Here is a 16371-nt window from a genome sequence, read left to right as displayed (position 1 = left end):
AAATACAAGATCTTCATAAAAATAAGAGCATTAAAAAACAGCTATTATTTTTTTCATTTGGGCTATATGTAAACATATGTTATGTAGCTGCTAAATGACTAAATGAAATATATATAATCCTGATTTTTTTTTTTTTTGACTAATAAAATTAACTAACAAGATCAACACACTAAATAACTAACAGAAGGCAGCACAGATGGTTTGAATCAGTGCACTTAGAGAGATTAGAAACACTTAGAAATATTATTTACACTTATCCACATACTAGGGTTGCCACTACATGTCACTAATACAGCCTAATAAGCTTTCGTGAATGTATATTTATTTATAAACTTGTATAAGTAATTTACTCAAAAACCAAGCCCTCAACAGATTCAGCGACCTGTATATTCAATGGGAGAAAACAAAAAAAAGTAAATATTTCACGTCTCTAGATGTGCTGTTAAGAGATTCATGAGTGCTCTATCCAACGATTAAAACATATAAAGGTAAGATTATTATTATCTTGACACTTTCTGCCCTTATTAAAAAAACGTAGACAAGCTTGAATAAAGTTCTTCACAAACGTTTGTAGGTGTAACTGTAGGTGTCTTTCAGCATGGTATTGGACAAGGGGTGGGGTCAAGGGTGAAAGGGGCGTGGTCAAACGAGCTGTCTAAGCACGTGCAGACAATGCATTATCATCAATACAAGCCAAACATCCGAACGCTTAAAGTTTAACGCTTTTGGATTATAACGACAAAACGGGATCACGCCTCAGAGGACTTTGACATGTTTTAAATAAAACTCTTCGAGGATGGCTTCCTGATATAGGTAAAAGATTTTGTAATATTTTAGCGGGAGTTTTGGTGCGTCTGGTCTCAAAGTTGAGCACAAAGGGGGAGTGGAGTATTCCTTTGTTCATCATGTAATGAACTGACTGGTCACAAACTTCACTTGGCCACGCGATAGTGGGATGAGAACACAATAACCGAATGGAATATCAATACTGGATGACTTTTCATAAGCCTGGCCTTTGTTTTTAAGGAGCTGTTTGGGAATTTTATTTACTCACCACGATTGACACGAGGAATAATCAACAAAGAATGAACTCAAGTACATTTTGGTCTATCTGTCCTAAACTTTATAATAATATTATTTAAGTCGATTTTTTTTTTTTTTTTTTTTTTTTTTGTAAATGATTAGAAATCATTAGACAATCAAGATTTTGACAAGAGCTGGGTTAGCAACAGGTAGTTCGATTGTTTAGCAGTTCTGCAATATATTGCAGATTGTCATTTTTTCATGATTATATTATTGTCTGTATTGTCATGATTATAATCTATGTTTCCATCCATTTAACTTGTCACAATAACTAATTTAAACGAGACAGTCAATCTATTCTATTTTTAATCTATTTATTATAATTGAAATATGATTAAAGGTTATTATTTGGACATAAATTGTAATTTATTTTAATCAAGAATAAAGCCTTATTAAAAGAGAAAGTTGGAAAGATTGTAAGGTTTTTTTTTTTTAATATATATAAAAATTTTCACAAAGTGAGATACAGTAGGCCTATTAGAAAGTGTAAATGCAAGTTTAATTGCAGGGCAAATCCATTATTGCTTAATAAATGTTTCTCTTCAGAGAAAGTATTTTTGGATGGGTTTTTTTTTTTTTTTTCCCCCAGCAATATCTTTGCTAGACAAAGTATTTCATTCTCACTGTTAAGGCATCTTTTCATGGACATGAAGTCATGTTGAGGTCACTGGTTGTACAGTACAATATGTGGTGATGATGATTACAGGTGTTCTTGGTTTTTCTAAAGTCATAAAAGCCATGGGTTACACTTGTTGTTCAGTATTACAGAGGGTGATTATTTTTTCCCCCCACTCGTGAAGTATACAATAGATAGCTATTTTGATATTGATTTGAACTGAGGCCTGGATGCGACACAAAAGCAACCTTTTCTGAACAATAAGAAATGAATAATGTGCAATACTGAAATATCTGTAGTAGCTGTATATCGCAGAGAGAGAAAATCATTTGGACACCTTTCTCAAAACTTCACTTTTCTGAGACATTTTTGCTGTTGCTTTTAACCTGGATGTATGAAGTTATTTCTCACAGGTGTCCTAGCAGAGTAACCATAGTGTAGTTCATTACATTGACTATGAACATGATCCAGTATTATTGGCAACTGCTGTGTAGGAAAGCTTAAAAATGCTACCTTCAGAGGATACATTCCAAGGTAGGAAGGCATCAAGGCACGTCCAAATCCAATAACTTCGTATCCTGTCTCCTGAGATACCTTCATCTGATCAATTTTTGAAGGCAGCATAGATGTATCTGTTATCCCACACTTCTGTGCGTTCCATTCTGTGACAGTTGAAAAAATAAAGATGGCGCCTGAAAGTTGCAGTTAGTGGTCAGTTTGTGTAAATGTGCATTTTTGACCAACATTGTCCACTTTTGATGTCATTCTAGCAAGAAATTACTATTGAAGTAATTAAATATTTGCTAATTTATCACCAAAGTTCTCTCTGTTTTGTTGAAGAATTTTAGACCATTGCCTCAGAAGTCTGTCAGAAATCCTGAAATACCTTCATGTGCAAAAGTACAAATACTTTTTGGCTGTATCCAAAATCACTCCCTATACCCTTATTAACCATTCCCTACTTTATTCCTCAAATATAGTCCACAAAATGAGTGCGCAAATTGTATATATTGTATGTTGTGTATTCTGTGCATCAGTTATACACTCGTTATTAAGGTGTAGTGTTGTCAAAAGTACCGACTGCGATACCAAATCGGTACTGAAATTTAAAAAATATGACGCTTTGACCGCTGTTGAGCGGATTCGTAAACAACTCTTACTAGCAATTGTGTTCACGCGCTCATCGGATATGTTTGTCATTGATTGGCTACAGTGATCAATGCTTCAAAAACTTGTAAATCGACATCAATGGCTGAATCCCAAATGGCACATTTCATAGCACTTTCGGTCTTGTGGACTTACAATGGCTGCTGTGTGCCCGTGTCCATTAAGTCTACGAGACCATAGGGTGTCCCATTCATCATTTTATGTTTCAGAAGGGTGCTCGCGAGCACCCCTCTTTGCGGCCGCCATGCGCCCTCGATGCGCACTTCAGCTGAGCCCGCAAGTCTGCGAGCTCTGCAGAGGACTTTACCCGGCAGTCAAAATGGCATTACGTCGCGAAAGTGCGGACTCAGAGGAAGACTGTGAGTGTTTAGGGTGCCATTTGGGATCCAGCCAATGACACTCTTCAATGATCTCTTGTTGTAGATCATTAAACCGTTGCCTCAGAAGCTGCCTAAATGAGTGAGAGAATTTGTTGAGACACAGGAATTCATTCTCACAGTGAATGGTGTATTCTGTGCATCAGTTTTTTATTTATATATATATATATATATATATATATATATATATATATATATATATATATATATATATATATATATCTCATTATTGAGGTGCATTATGGGGTTAAATAAGTGCCCTTGATCATGTCCACTATGGTTTCGGACAATTGGTTGTTGTCCTCTCCAATAGTGCACTGTATAAGGGTATTAGGAGCGATTTCAAACACAGCCTTTGTCTTTATTTGAAACTGACCAGGGGATCAACTGGAAACTTCTACCCATCATGCACTGCATTTGTTCTCTGAGTAAACTGTTTAGAAGGCGTCTGCTGGGGTTTAGAGACACTGTGTTTGTCTGTGACTGTGAATGTGTGAGAGAGCGACAGACATGGTGTATTAATGTATGCTTGCTTAGAAAGGTTGCTACAGAGATAGCTGTGTTGCCTTGGGATGTTGAAATGTCTTGTTTTGACATGCCTTGTCTTCCATACAAAAAATAGGAGGAAAAAAAAAGACATTGCAGGCATCAGAAGACAGCACAGCTAATTAGTCACTTTTGTGCGGGAAGCGTGGTGAGATGATGTCACCGGCAGTGAAGTAATTACTACCCATAAATCATAGTGTGTGAGAGGTAGTGGTAGAGGAGCGAATTCTGGTTCTGGCAGCTCTATTGTCTTGAACTCATGAGCCCACTTCTGTCTCCTTAGTGGAAAGGTAAATAGACACCTTCTAGCTCACAGACGTACTTTAGGATGAGGGAGATGAACCGAAAACGCTTCCGTGCCTGGAAACTGCACCGGCTCCCTATGGTTTCCAGTGTAGTTATGCATCTGTTCAGCACAAGGGTCTTTATTTCTGAAATTAATTTCAGATTTCAGAGGTTTTTTGGAGTAAAAGCTCTCCGGCTGTGCCGTGACATCAGGCATCATCCGCAGCATTAATTTTCTTCCCAGCATCACAGCGGTTGTTTTGGCACCCCCTTATGTTTTTAATAGTTTGGTATCTTAGGGCCTTGTCAAGATCGTGGTAGAGGCCTTTGAAATTAGAGTGAGTTTCTGTCAGCATATGCTTTGATTTACTTACTCCCCGTCTATCTCTCTCTATGCAGCCAAGAAAGCCTGATGTTTTACTGTCCTGGAACTGAGTGCGAATTTGCTGACGGTGCTAAATTGTAGGGATGCGCAGGCAGGGCTCCACAGGCTCTGCCCAGCCGCACCACTTCTGAAGTTCTCCGGCACTCTCATGTGACAAGCTGTCGGTTTCTGGCTGGGAGCAACTGGTATAAGTTTATGTCATGTTTATGTGTGGTTTGAGCACGCACATATGCTGAAGAGGAGCTTTGCGTCACGGCTGTGCGTCGATGCTTTGTTCTGCAAGAGTTTATTATAAATATGTTGTTTTGAAGTGGAGCTGCCCTATGTTCTTCACACTTTTTGGAAAGACTGAAGGGCACATCTGGGTTCCCATAGGGTTTTTATATGGAGTTGACAGGCCTTTTTGAGTATGTTGCTCTATTTAATGCTTATGTTTATCATACAGAGCCTAACTAAGGATAAAAATAAGTAAAAAGGGATAAAGAAGGGCTGGGAACACATTATAACAACCTGTACATTTTACAATTTAAAACTGTAATTGACATAAATCCAACAGCACCTTTCTGCTGAATTAGGCCATACTGCTACCAAAATCTGTTTTGTACCTTAACATCTGTTGACAACCACCATATAAACACAGGTGGTAAAGAGATAATCACAAGTACATCACAGGTAGTAAAGTTAATCGCAAATAACTTTTCCACAAGCTGAGGTAAATGCTAATATATAGAAGGTATACAGTGTCATACACATACAGAACACACTGTAAAAAATGACCGTGATTTTAACGATAAAAGACTGTAAAAACACTACGGTGAAAAACAGTTAATTGGTTTACAGAAAGTTTCCGTAATATAAATGGTGAATAACTGTAATAGATCTAACGGTACATTTAATGTAATTTTACAGTAAAATACCATTAAATTTACAGTTTTTGGAAGTGAAAAATAACAAGTCATTGTATAATTTACAGTGAAAAACCGTAACGACATTCCCACAATTCCCTGCGTGGTACTTCACATTTGATGTATTTTCGTTGAAATAACTCTTACTACTTAGTTTTTCTTAGTTTTTTCTAATCAGTTATGTACATTAGGGTTTTATGTTACATCGAATGTTGTTAAATTAATGTTTATTGCATTTTTAAAATTTCATGTGTGTTACCATTGTGGTGTTTAGTGTTTTGTGTGAATGTGTGCACCTTCTGTATATTAGTATTGTCCTTCTCAGCACCGTTTCATATCATCTTATTTTGAAACTGCCTGAAACTGACATTTCGAGAATTCCCCCAAAAATTTGATGGGGTTTTAAATGTAATAATTGTTTTTTCTTAGTTTTTTTTTTGTTATCAGTTATGTGCATTAGGGTTTTATGTTACATCTTATTTATGTGTTACCATAATGGTATAGACAGGGCACCCGCATGTCCTAAACTCTTTCCCTACCATTGACAGAATTTTCCGTCATTTATGACACAACGCTTCCCTGCCATTGACGAAGTTTTCTGGCAAGCCATGTTTACACTGTTATGCATCTTCTGAAAGAGTACAGAATCTCCAGATCAAAACACAGGTGAAGAAGCAGAAACAAGAGATATAAGCATTGCTTACGCCCATAAGCTAACGCGGTCATTAAAGATTAAACGGCATCAATCAAATCAAAACTGCATAACGTTACTGAATGAAATGTCGAACCCAACAAGAAATGTACATTGTAACTGTGCAAGCTTTGGGGGCGTTGATCGACGTGATCTGCTCGATCTATTTTTTGATCATCGCTCTCAAATTTTGGTGAAAATGAACAAAAATGCTGGCGCTGGCTGGCAACTTAAAAAAAAAAAAAAAAAAAAAAAAAGCTGGCGGGGAAAGCGTTAAAATATCTTTAAATGTTTTTAATTCAGTTTGATTAAATTTAGTTTTAAAGGTATTTAAATGATTTAACAGTGTATACAGTACAGTATTAATTTCATTTGTGCATGTCTTTTAAAGTCTTAAATTTGGCTCTGCAGATATCCTGAGCAGTGACTCGGTTGTGAATTTCTCTCCAGCACATAAGGAGAACATGAACCTGGTGCTCTATTCACAGCTCAATGCAAATGCATCACAGATGTTACTGTACTGTGAAGTCTCCTATCCTCTCTCTTCCCATCCTCTCTCCTGCTTTCTCATCAGAAAATCCCTTTATGGTTCAGATTGGCACACGACTTCCAAGCTTCCTTGTTCCACCCAGAATAACCTCCTCTTCTCTTCCTCTTCTTGCCTGTTTTCCATGGCTACTACTCACTCACACCCTGACACCTACATATTACTTCTGTTTTCTTGAATTCGTTCCTCTGTTATTCCTTTTTCCTTATTAGTTGACTCTTGTGGAAAATGTCATTTGAGCTGAATGAGATAAATTTCTATGGTTTGGCTGTTTTGTAGTTTGTGGGCTCACAAGACTTCATACTTTTCTCCTTTGCTATTTTCAGCAATTAATTCAGCATGCATTACTGTACTTAATGTCTATTTAATCTTTGTGCTCTACAAAATGCTAGTTGTATGTGCAGTGCACTATATATTTTCTTTTTAATTAATTTATTGAAAATGTCATCTCCATTCTTTTTGTAAGTAGGCTAACTGATTGTTTTACAAACAAAGTTTACAGTTAATTTAGAGGCCTCTTAAAGCATGGAATTGACGAGTGTTATTGTTAAAGGGTTAGTTCACTCAAAAAAAAAAAAAAAAAAAAAAAATCCCCTAATTTACTCACCCTCAAGCCATCCTAGGTGTATATGACTTTCTTCTTTCAGTCAAACACAATCGGAGTTATATTAAAAAATATTTCAGCTCTTCCAAGCTTTATAATAGGAGTGAATAGTGACCAATATTTTGAAGCCCCAAAAAGCACATCCATCCATTTTAAAAGTAATCCATAGGGCTCCAGGGGGCTCCAGGCCTTCTGAAGCGAAGTGATTTGTTTTTTTAAAGAGAAATATCCATATTTATAACTTTATAAACTAGAATCACTAGCTTCCTGTAATGTCCGTTCGCGAGAGAGTGGAGGTCCGGCATTTGACATAGGATGTAGGAGTAGTGTAAGCTTAGGTGAAAGTAGACGCCTCTCGCGGTTCAAACAAATAGGGCTGGGCAACAAACTCAAGCTCCTAAAAACGCTAATAAAGCAGACAGCGCCAGTTATCATACAGAACGTACATAATACACTTGAATCAGTATATGGTTATCATGTTTATTTTGTTTCACATGTTCATGTTGAGAAAAACAATATCCACATGCTCGGGTGAGAAAATGCGCTGCGCTGACAGACATTGCAGAGGCATAAAGATAAAGGTGTGCTAAGCGAAGATTCTAACAGCACTTTGTTCTTTCTGTTCGTAAATATGTCTCCCTCGACGTAACCTAAAGGAAGTTTATGTCTCGATCATTTTTCTATCGGATAAGTTATCTTCTCTGCTCACTTGGGGTACAGCTGCACTTACCTGTCGTGAATGCAGTGATGGACAGCTGTCTTTCCTCATTCGACGGGTGTTTTGATTTCATGTGATTTCTCATTATCGTGGTGATATTATGATAACTCGGTTTCATTAATTCATTTGATCAAAAGTAATTCCATTTTGTAAGATCATTTTCATCTAAGTAATTCCAAACTTCGCGTGGCAGAAGACAACATTATGTGATGATCAAATACAATAAACTTGTTAAACACACTTCACAGCGCCACATAGTGCATTTGATTATAACTGCTAGTTTTAGTGCTTAGGATTTATCATGGATTCACTGCATTTATGGCCAGCAAAGCAACATAGTAAAATTCAAGTAGTATTTTTATTTTTTGAATATTAATTACAGATCGAATATTCCACTATTTGTGCACACCTCTATAAAGTTGTAAATATGGATTTCCTTACAAAAATGCACCACTTCATTTCAGAAGGCCTTTATTAACCCCCTGGAGCTGTATGGATTACTTTTAAGATGGATGGATGTGCTTTTTTGAGCTTCAAAATATCGATTCTGTTCGCTCTATTATAAAGCTTGGAAGAGCCAGAATATGTTTTAATTTTAACTCTGACTGTTTGACAGAAAGAAGTCGTCATATACACCTAGGATGGCTTAAGGGTGAGTAAATTATGGGATAATTTTCATTTTTAGGTGAACTAACCCTTTAACTAAAACTATTAAAAGGTTTTATAAAGGTTCTTTATTGGCATTGATGGTTCCATGAAGAACCTTTAAAATCCACGGAACCTTTTCAATCCACAAAGTTCTTTTATAGTGGAAAAAGGTTTTTTAAATTATTAAAATGTTCTTTACATTTTCTTTATGAGCTGTTCACTAAAAGGTCCTTTGGGGAACCTAAAATGAATCTTCTATGACATTGCTGCAAAAACCTCCTTTTGGAACCTTTATATTTGTCTAATTAAAATGTTTAATTTTGACTAATTAATTGAATGGAATATCATATTTTTAGAGATTAGAGTTTTATTTCATGCATTTCAGGGCTATAAAATGTAATCTAAAATATGGGATGCGATAAGGTGAGAATTAGAGATAAACCAAAAGGGAAAGAGTTGCTAAAACTCTTTATAAGTTTTGTTAGTACAAAACACATCTGTGAAAGCAATCACTGTATATTGCACTTGAGGATGGAGGTCAATGTCCTGTGACAGTTGGAGATTGGCTTCACTCACTGTGTGTGTGTGTGTGCGTGTGTGTTTAAGCAGTTCCACATGGTTCTGAGAGGATTGAATAATGCTCTGGGACTACAAGAGACCCAGTCACAGAGAACCTTTCACATGGTGGAGAGAGACTAAACAGTCTTCACTGCAATCTAAACTTGCAGTTTGCAGTAATCACCTTTGAACACTGTATTGACAAGGAGCTCTTCCATGTCTGAGCCGCATAAACTGGAAGGTGAGAGATATTTTCCCATGAGAAGTTTTTAGTTAATGTGCGGTGGTTTAGAAAAGATGAGAAGACTCAGCACTCTGTAGCTGATTATGAGAGTTAGATCTGAAACGAGAGCTTTGAGGTGGGCGGCACAAATGAGAGAGTGGCAGTCCTTTGGAACATCTGCCAATGTGCCTGTGAATTATAGCAGATTCATTAAAGCAAGTAGGCGGAGGGTGTTTCAGTATTGACAGTTCACAATCCGCAGGAGGTTGCACCACTAGTTAGGGTGTAGATTGTTCTAAACTCTTTTCTGACCCCTATCCAGTTGGCTGGTGTTCAAGGCGGCTTAAAACCAAATGTGAATTATTTCTTTATACTAAGGAAGGTTAAATGGGGACAGTGAATTACTGTGAGTGATAGCCATTACTTGGTTTGTTGGAAACATCCTGGTCATGACACACACAGTCTCTGAGACGCTTTGGCCATTAAGAACCACATATCCAAGACTTATTACTCTTTCGGTTGAGGTCAGTGGAAATTCTTGTCTTAAAGACCCCCTGGGGTGAAAATCAAGTTTTTAATGTTGTTTATAAGTCTATGTGGTGTTTTAATATGCATTAAGACCAACCATGTGCAAATTCATAAATCAACACCATTGCTAAGTATTTTCTCTTTAAAACTGCAGGGATCTAAAGACGGTTTCAAAAACACAGTTTGAAATCGCATGTTTCTTACGTCACAAACTACCTTGTAACCAATCACATCAACTTGCCGGCGGGCTTTAGCATATCATTAACTATGACCACTCTGAAGCAAGGGAGTCTCAAGAGAAGCCAGGTTATCCTGGTATATTTGTCTGTTGATATGAAAAATTGGGTAGATTTAGCAATATAGCGGGTGTATGATGTATATTGTGATGTTATGATGAACTATATGCCTTTCTCCACTGACTTTCTGAGTTGTTCAAAGCGTTTGTAAGGATGCTGATTTTTAGAAGGCAGATCTGAAATGGCAAGCAGGAACATGGTTTGTGTAACATTAGCAATACATTATTAGCTGTTTGATAACTTAGTCAAGCGAAAATCTAATTATATCAGTTACCGTTATGTGTCCGACGTTGTAAAAAGCTATACCATTGTGCAGCGTTTACCTCAGTAAGTTGACCGAGTGGATCTCTGAGCTCATGCGAGTGAGTGGAGGCGGGGCTAATTAGCATATTCATAGATCCGTGTATACTAAATTAAGCAAGGGTGTAGAGTTACATTCAAGCTATTTTAAGGCATGAAGATTTTTTTTCCACAGGAAAAACATTTAAATATGTCATTTTGGTGATCAAAGTTGAGTTTTAAGGGATAGAATTATTAACTACAGGGGGCTTTAAGACTTGAACATTGAAAATTGTCAGACGTAAGACTTTCATTCATCTTCACAACACATATTTTTGATGAAATATGAGAGATGTCTGTCTTTTCATTGACTGCCTTTGCAATGAACACTTGCAACGAACGCTTCAAAAAGATCATAGAGATCGGAAAACTAATCCATATGAATCGAGCGGTTTAGTCCAAATTTTCTGAAGAGACTCGATCATTTTTTTTTTTATGATGAAAAAATTTAATTAAGGCTTTTACTCACATGTAAACATTGATCAGCGAACATAAGCAGAAGCTCAAATGAACATGAATAACGCGCAAGAACAAAACTCTTCCAGAAGCTCAAACGTGCTGCGTAACCAGTGAGGTTAATTCTCATGTGTTACGCAGTACGTTTGAGCTTTTGGAAGAGGTTTGTTCTTGTGTGTTGTTTCAGGTGGAGCCAAAAGTGATGGAGATCCAGGCTGAGAGGCTGATGGACTAGGGCGGCATCTACGGTCAGGAAGCCCAAGGTGGAACTGCTGGCTCGTGGAACCAAGTTGAAGATGGGGGCTTGGCAGACTGGGCCGACGACGGAGGGGGTGAGGATGACGGGGAAGCCAGAGGGAAGAAGGAGCCCAGTGGAGCCAAAGGGCTGGGGAGTCGAGGCACAGCCGGAGTCCCAGAAGTCTGTGATGGAGGCAGAGTGACGACTGACTGAGGCTGACTGGAGGGACGAGGGAGCCCGGAGGAGTCCTAGGGCTGACGGACCACTGTGGAGCCGATGTGCTGACAGGCTGAGGTTGAGTCATGGGCCTGGAGGACCAAGGTGGCAGACTCTAGCTCGTGGTCTGTAGTTGGCACGGGCTCGGGCTCCTTCTCTGCCTCACAGATGGTGATAAGGGAACCGCTATGCAGCAACACCCACCCCACGTACTCCGCTCACGGAGGAGGAGACTCTGTGCTTGTAAGTCCATTTCATTTTCTCTTTTTAAGGTTGGTTATTCTGTAACGTGTCATAATCAACATGGATACTTAATGCTTTATTTATAAATGCAGGAGATAGTTAGAAGAATACAAGAAATAAAAAACATAATCAGAAACCAAGGAAACCGAAACTAAACAGAGCAGGGAAAGAAAACAGAACATCAAAATAAGAGTCCATAACCATGACAATAATAATATATTCTTTTAATAATATATTTAAGTCATCCAAATCATGTGGTGTAAACAACATATAGGGAAAAACGAGGACCCTTGCAGACCCTCATTATTGTATGTCAAGGTCAACAAGTCTCTTAAATGTATGATAATTTTACCTTTTTATGACAAGGCAAGGCTAGTTCAGGTTAAATGTCATGTGACCCCTGAAAAAATGTAATTGAATTCATAATTCATGGCATTTGTTTAAAAAAAAAAAAAAAAAAAAAAAAAAAAACATGAGTTATTACATGAAAATACATTAAAAAAAAATAGTTTTTAAATTTTAAAAATTAATTTTTTAATAAATAAAAAATGTGTGTACACTGACATGTATCCAAGGTATAAGGAAAATTTTACTTGGTTACACTACAGTTTTAGAGTCAATAACTAGAAACTTGAAAATGGTATAAAACACTTCATAACCATATGAAACCAACATAACAGATTTCATAGTATACTTTAATATGACATTCAGTGTGAAATATCATATTTAAAAAAAACATCTGTATTACACGTGAAGGGGAATAAAAATATATGGGTTGTGTTCAACTGCGGTGTAAATGTAGCCATAGTCATCTGAGCTCTACTCATATAAAGTAATTAAGAATTTGTATGTGTAAAAAGACGTGCTAAAGCTGTCACTTGTGAAGTGCAGCGCTTGTAGTGGTTTGTCAGTGGAGCCCTTTACTTTGGAAATAATGGTCTTAAGCTCTTGGCCTTTAATTCATTAGTGGCACCTAATACCTTCAGTTGCTTCATCAATATTCACTAATTGGTTTTAAAACTTCTCATGGAGTCTGAGCTGGCGGTATTGGATGGAGTTGTTCTTCAGTTGGCTTTAACATTTGTATTCCTAATGCTGCAGTTTCGACAACTTCTCTTAGAATCTGAAGAGTGTTGGCGCCATTTACCCTTTTTACTTGTCGTTTTTTTTATTTTTTTTTATTAATCCCTTTCTAACTGTGGTGTGCCAAAGAGAATCCTGTCTCATTAAGTGTCTAAATTCATGTGGCAGACTTGTGCTTTTATAAAAGGTACCAATCAAGGGTGTTAGAATGGTGCACGGTGCTTCTTTTATTATTAGCAACTAATGCATCACTGTTGGCTTTTCAGCACAGCGTGTAATGGCCAACTACAGCCCATGTTCTCTGAAGTAAGTGCAGTCATAGCTGATTGCTTACTAGCTAAGGGGGACAAACCGAGCTCTGCTTAATACAAAGTTTACTTTAGCATTGATGAGGTTTATGACCTCAAGGAACTCGGCCACACATTGAGTCTTTGATTCACTGTGCTGTACTGGGAACAGTTTGTACACATATGTTGTGCCCCTGTAGGTGACTAGTTGAAGATCAAGCTGCATTTATTCAGCCTGGACAAGTCCAGCTTAGTCATGTTGACTTGATCTATGAAAAATAATGAAACGTGGTGCTAGGCCATTAGTCATTTTGATGGAGTATGTTGACATTGTAGTGTCTGTACCAGTGGCTTTTGCTCCTGGTCCTTGGGACCCACAGCACTGCTCATTTTGTATGTCTCTGTTATCTGACACCAGACACCAGTTCATGGAGTTCTCTGCTAACGAACTGATGACAGTCTGAGACTATGGAAAAACCTTCTTCCCTGTGTGTGTTTTTTTTTTTTTTTTTTTTTTTTTTTTTTAAATATTGATGGTTATCACATACATACAGTGCTGGGGAGTAACAGATTATGTAATCTAATGCTGGGTAGTAACTAGGGATCCAACAAAATTTTATTTAACTTTTTTAAAATTCAGATTCAGTAAAATTATTGAATTTAATTAAAAAGTCTAATAATACAATTATACAAAAAAACTAATTTAAAATAAGAAATGAATAATTATTTTTAAAAAAGTCATTCGGTTTCGTTTTTTTTTTTTTTTTTTTTGGGGCCAAGTGCATCCAGAATATTTGGTTTCAAAATTTTAATTTTGGTGCATCCCTAGTAGTAACTGATTATGTAATCTAATCTGAATTACGTAATTTCAAAAATTAAATACTGGTAATTAGATTATATTGCATTTTAAAATGCTCGAAATCAGACCACAGTTACTTTTTTATTGATTACATGATTACTTAATATTCACAAAATGCCAGTAAATTTTTCATATAAATATGTTTGCAAAGTCTTCCAGTTTTGTGGAATTGCACACACAAGAACTGCCACTTGTTAGACAGCTATAATTACACACAGCATAAGTAAAATATTTTTTAGTATGTGTTTTTTTTTTTTTAATTATTTTTGTTTTAAAATATTTTTCTTAATTAATTATTAGTTTTTCATCAATTTACGAACCCTCTGCAGTTCCTACAAAAACCCCAGTTTGAGAGCCTTACATATCATGTTGTTGATAACACAGAGTGGAACAAATGTTCTTTCTTTTTGAATTTTTCAATATGCTACAAGATACAGGTCAAAAGTAATTAAAAAGTAATCTGATTATATTACCTAAAATGTGTAATGTAATAATTATGTTACTAACTGTTACTATAATTCTTATCATGCAGTTTGTATTCAGTAATGGATTACAGTTAATCTGTCCAGCACAATGTGTATGTGTGTGTTTATATATACACCGATCAGGCATAACATTATGACCACCTTCCTAATATTGTTGGTCCCCCTTTTGCTGCCAAAACAGCCCTGACCCATTGAGGCATGGACTCCACTAGACCCCTGAAGGTGTGCTGTGGTATCTTGCACCAAGATGTTAGCAGCAGATCCTTTAAGTTTGCTCCTCAAGCCATTCCTGAACCATTTTTGCTTTGTGGCAGGGCGCATTATCCTGCTGAAAGCCACCAAGGAATACCATTTCATGAAAGGGTGTACATGGTCTGCAACAATGCTTAGGTAGGTGGTACGTGTCAAAGTAACATCCACATGGATGGCAGGACCCAAGGTTTCCCAGCAGAACATTGCCCAAAGCATCACACTGCCTCTGCCGGCTTGCCTTCTTCCTATAGTGCATCCTGGTGCCATGTGTTCCTCAGGTAAGCGACGCACCCACACTTCACGTGATGTAAAAAGAAAACATGATTCATCAGACCAGGCCACCTTCTTCCATTGCTCCATTACCCAGTTCTGATGCTCACCCTGACTGGTCTGCGGCTATGCAGCCCCATATGCAACAAACTGCAATGCGCTGTGTATTCTTACACCTTTCTATCAGAACCAGCATTAACTTCTTGAGCAATTTGAGCTACAGTAGCTCGTCTGTTGGATTGGACCACACGGGTCAGCCTTCGCTCCCCAAGTGCATCAATGAGCCTTGGCCGCCCATGACCCTGTCGCTGGTTCACCACTGTTCCTTCTCTGGACCACTTTTGATAGATACTTACCACTGCAGACCGGGAACACCCCACAAGAGCTGCAGTTTTGGAGATGCTCTGACCCAGTCATCTAGTCATCACAATTTGGCCCTTGTCCAACTCGCTCAAATCCGTACGCTTGCCCATTTTTCCTGTTTCTAACACATCAAGTTTGAGGACAAAATGTTCACTTGCTGCCTAATATATCCCACCCACTAACAGGTGCCGTGATGAAGAGATAATCAGTGTTATTCACTTCACCTGTCAGTGGTCATAATGTTATGCCTGATCGGTGTATGCATGTGTGTGTGTTTGTGTGGTATTTTTTTTCTTTTTGCTTCTCCATGTTTTTCTAATTCTTTTTGTAAGTTGAAGTATAGATTTCTTTAAGCATAAATTAAAAGCACTAATGAGAATAAAATGTGTGTGCGTATATAATAAAAATCTCACAATGTAAAAATAAATAAATACATTTCTTTGAGAAATATAATTTATGTAATTTCATGACTTCCACAAAGCAAAATCGGGGTACACCATAGGCTCCTATTGTTCTAAATAAAGTTAAGCACTAGCGCTTACAAAAATCCTAATCCTTAGTATTATTTACTTTATTTATTAACCGCTTTTTTCATTTGAGGAAATTCCCAAAAGATTTTTCAGATTTGGTTCCCATCTGAGGGAAACTTGTCCCTCACATGCATATACAGTATTCAGCATTTGAAGTGGATCAATACCTTTCATCAAAGTTGTCGTAAAACCTTCTCCTTAGGACAGCTTAGTCCTTAGGACAACTTTGAACTTTTTTGATCCACTTCAAATGTTGACTACTGTATTATTATTCTATATAGTCAACCCGATCTCTACTAAATCATACTGTACATACACTCTACATAATATTCTAACAGAGGGAGGGCAGCAAAGTTGAAAGAGTGCTCTAATCCTCTGGCTGATTCCTTGCATGCACATCATTTCTTTCTGCCATTGGGCTGACTGGGCAGAAACACATAGACAAACTTTCACACTTACAGTGTTGGATTTCTGTAAATAAAGTGTCATGTGAGGGCACAACCTACAGCTCTATTCTGGGCTCAAGACTTTCAGCTTTCAGCCATTTAACAAGTACACTTGCTTCAATTGTTT

General features: G+C 37.3%; 1 long non-coding RNA gene across 4 annotated transcripts in view; it reads left to right on the top strand.

Annotated features, from left to right (window-relative positions):
* The first annotated feature begins 601 nt into the window (after window positions 1-601).
* Window positions 602-16371, top strand: part of LOC127501481 (uncharacterized) — a 137273-nt gene continuing 121503 nt past the window's right edge. For 3 of the 4 annotated variants that reach the window (XR_007926615.1, XR_007926619.1, XR_007926618.1), the window contains exon 1: window positions 602-813. This is a non-coding gene — a long non-coding RNA (uncharacterized LOC127501481). Of the gene's footprint in view, window positions 814-11129; window positions 11670-16371 lie in introns of those variants that run through there. The other variant, XR_007926616.1, reaches the window with a different exon arrangement.

Source organism: Ctenopharyngodon idella, chromosome 19 (assembly GCF_019924925.1).
Source record: "Ctenopharyngodon idella isolate HZGC_01 chromosome 19, HZGC01, whole genome shotgun sequence".
Taxonomy (NCBI): Eukaryota; Metazoa; Chordata; class Actinopteri; order Cypriniformes; family Xenocyprididae; genus Ctenopharyngodon; species Ctenopharyngodon idella.
Note: the sequence above shows the minus strand (reverse complement) of the source record. Positions and strands in the feature narration are given on the sequence as shown.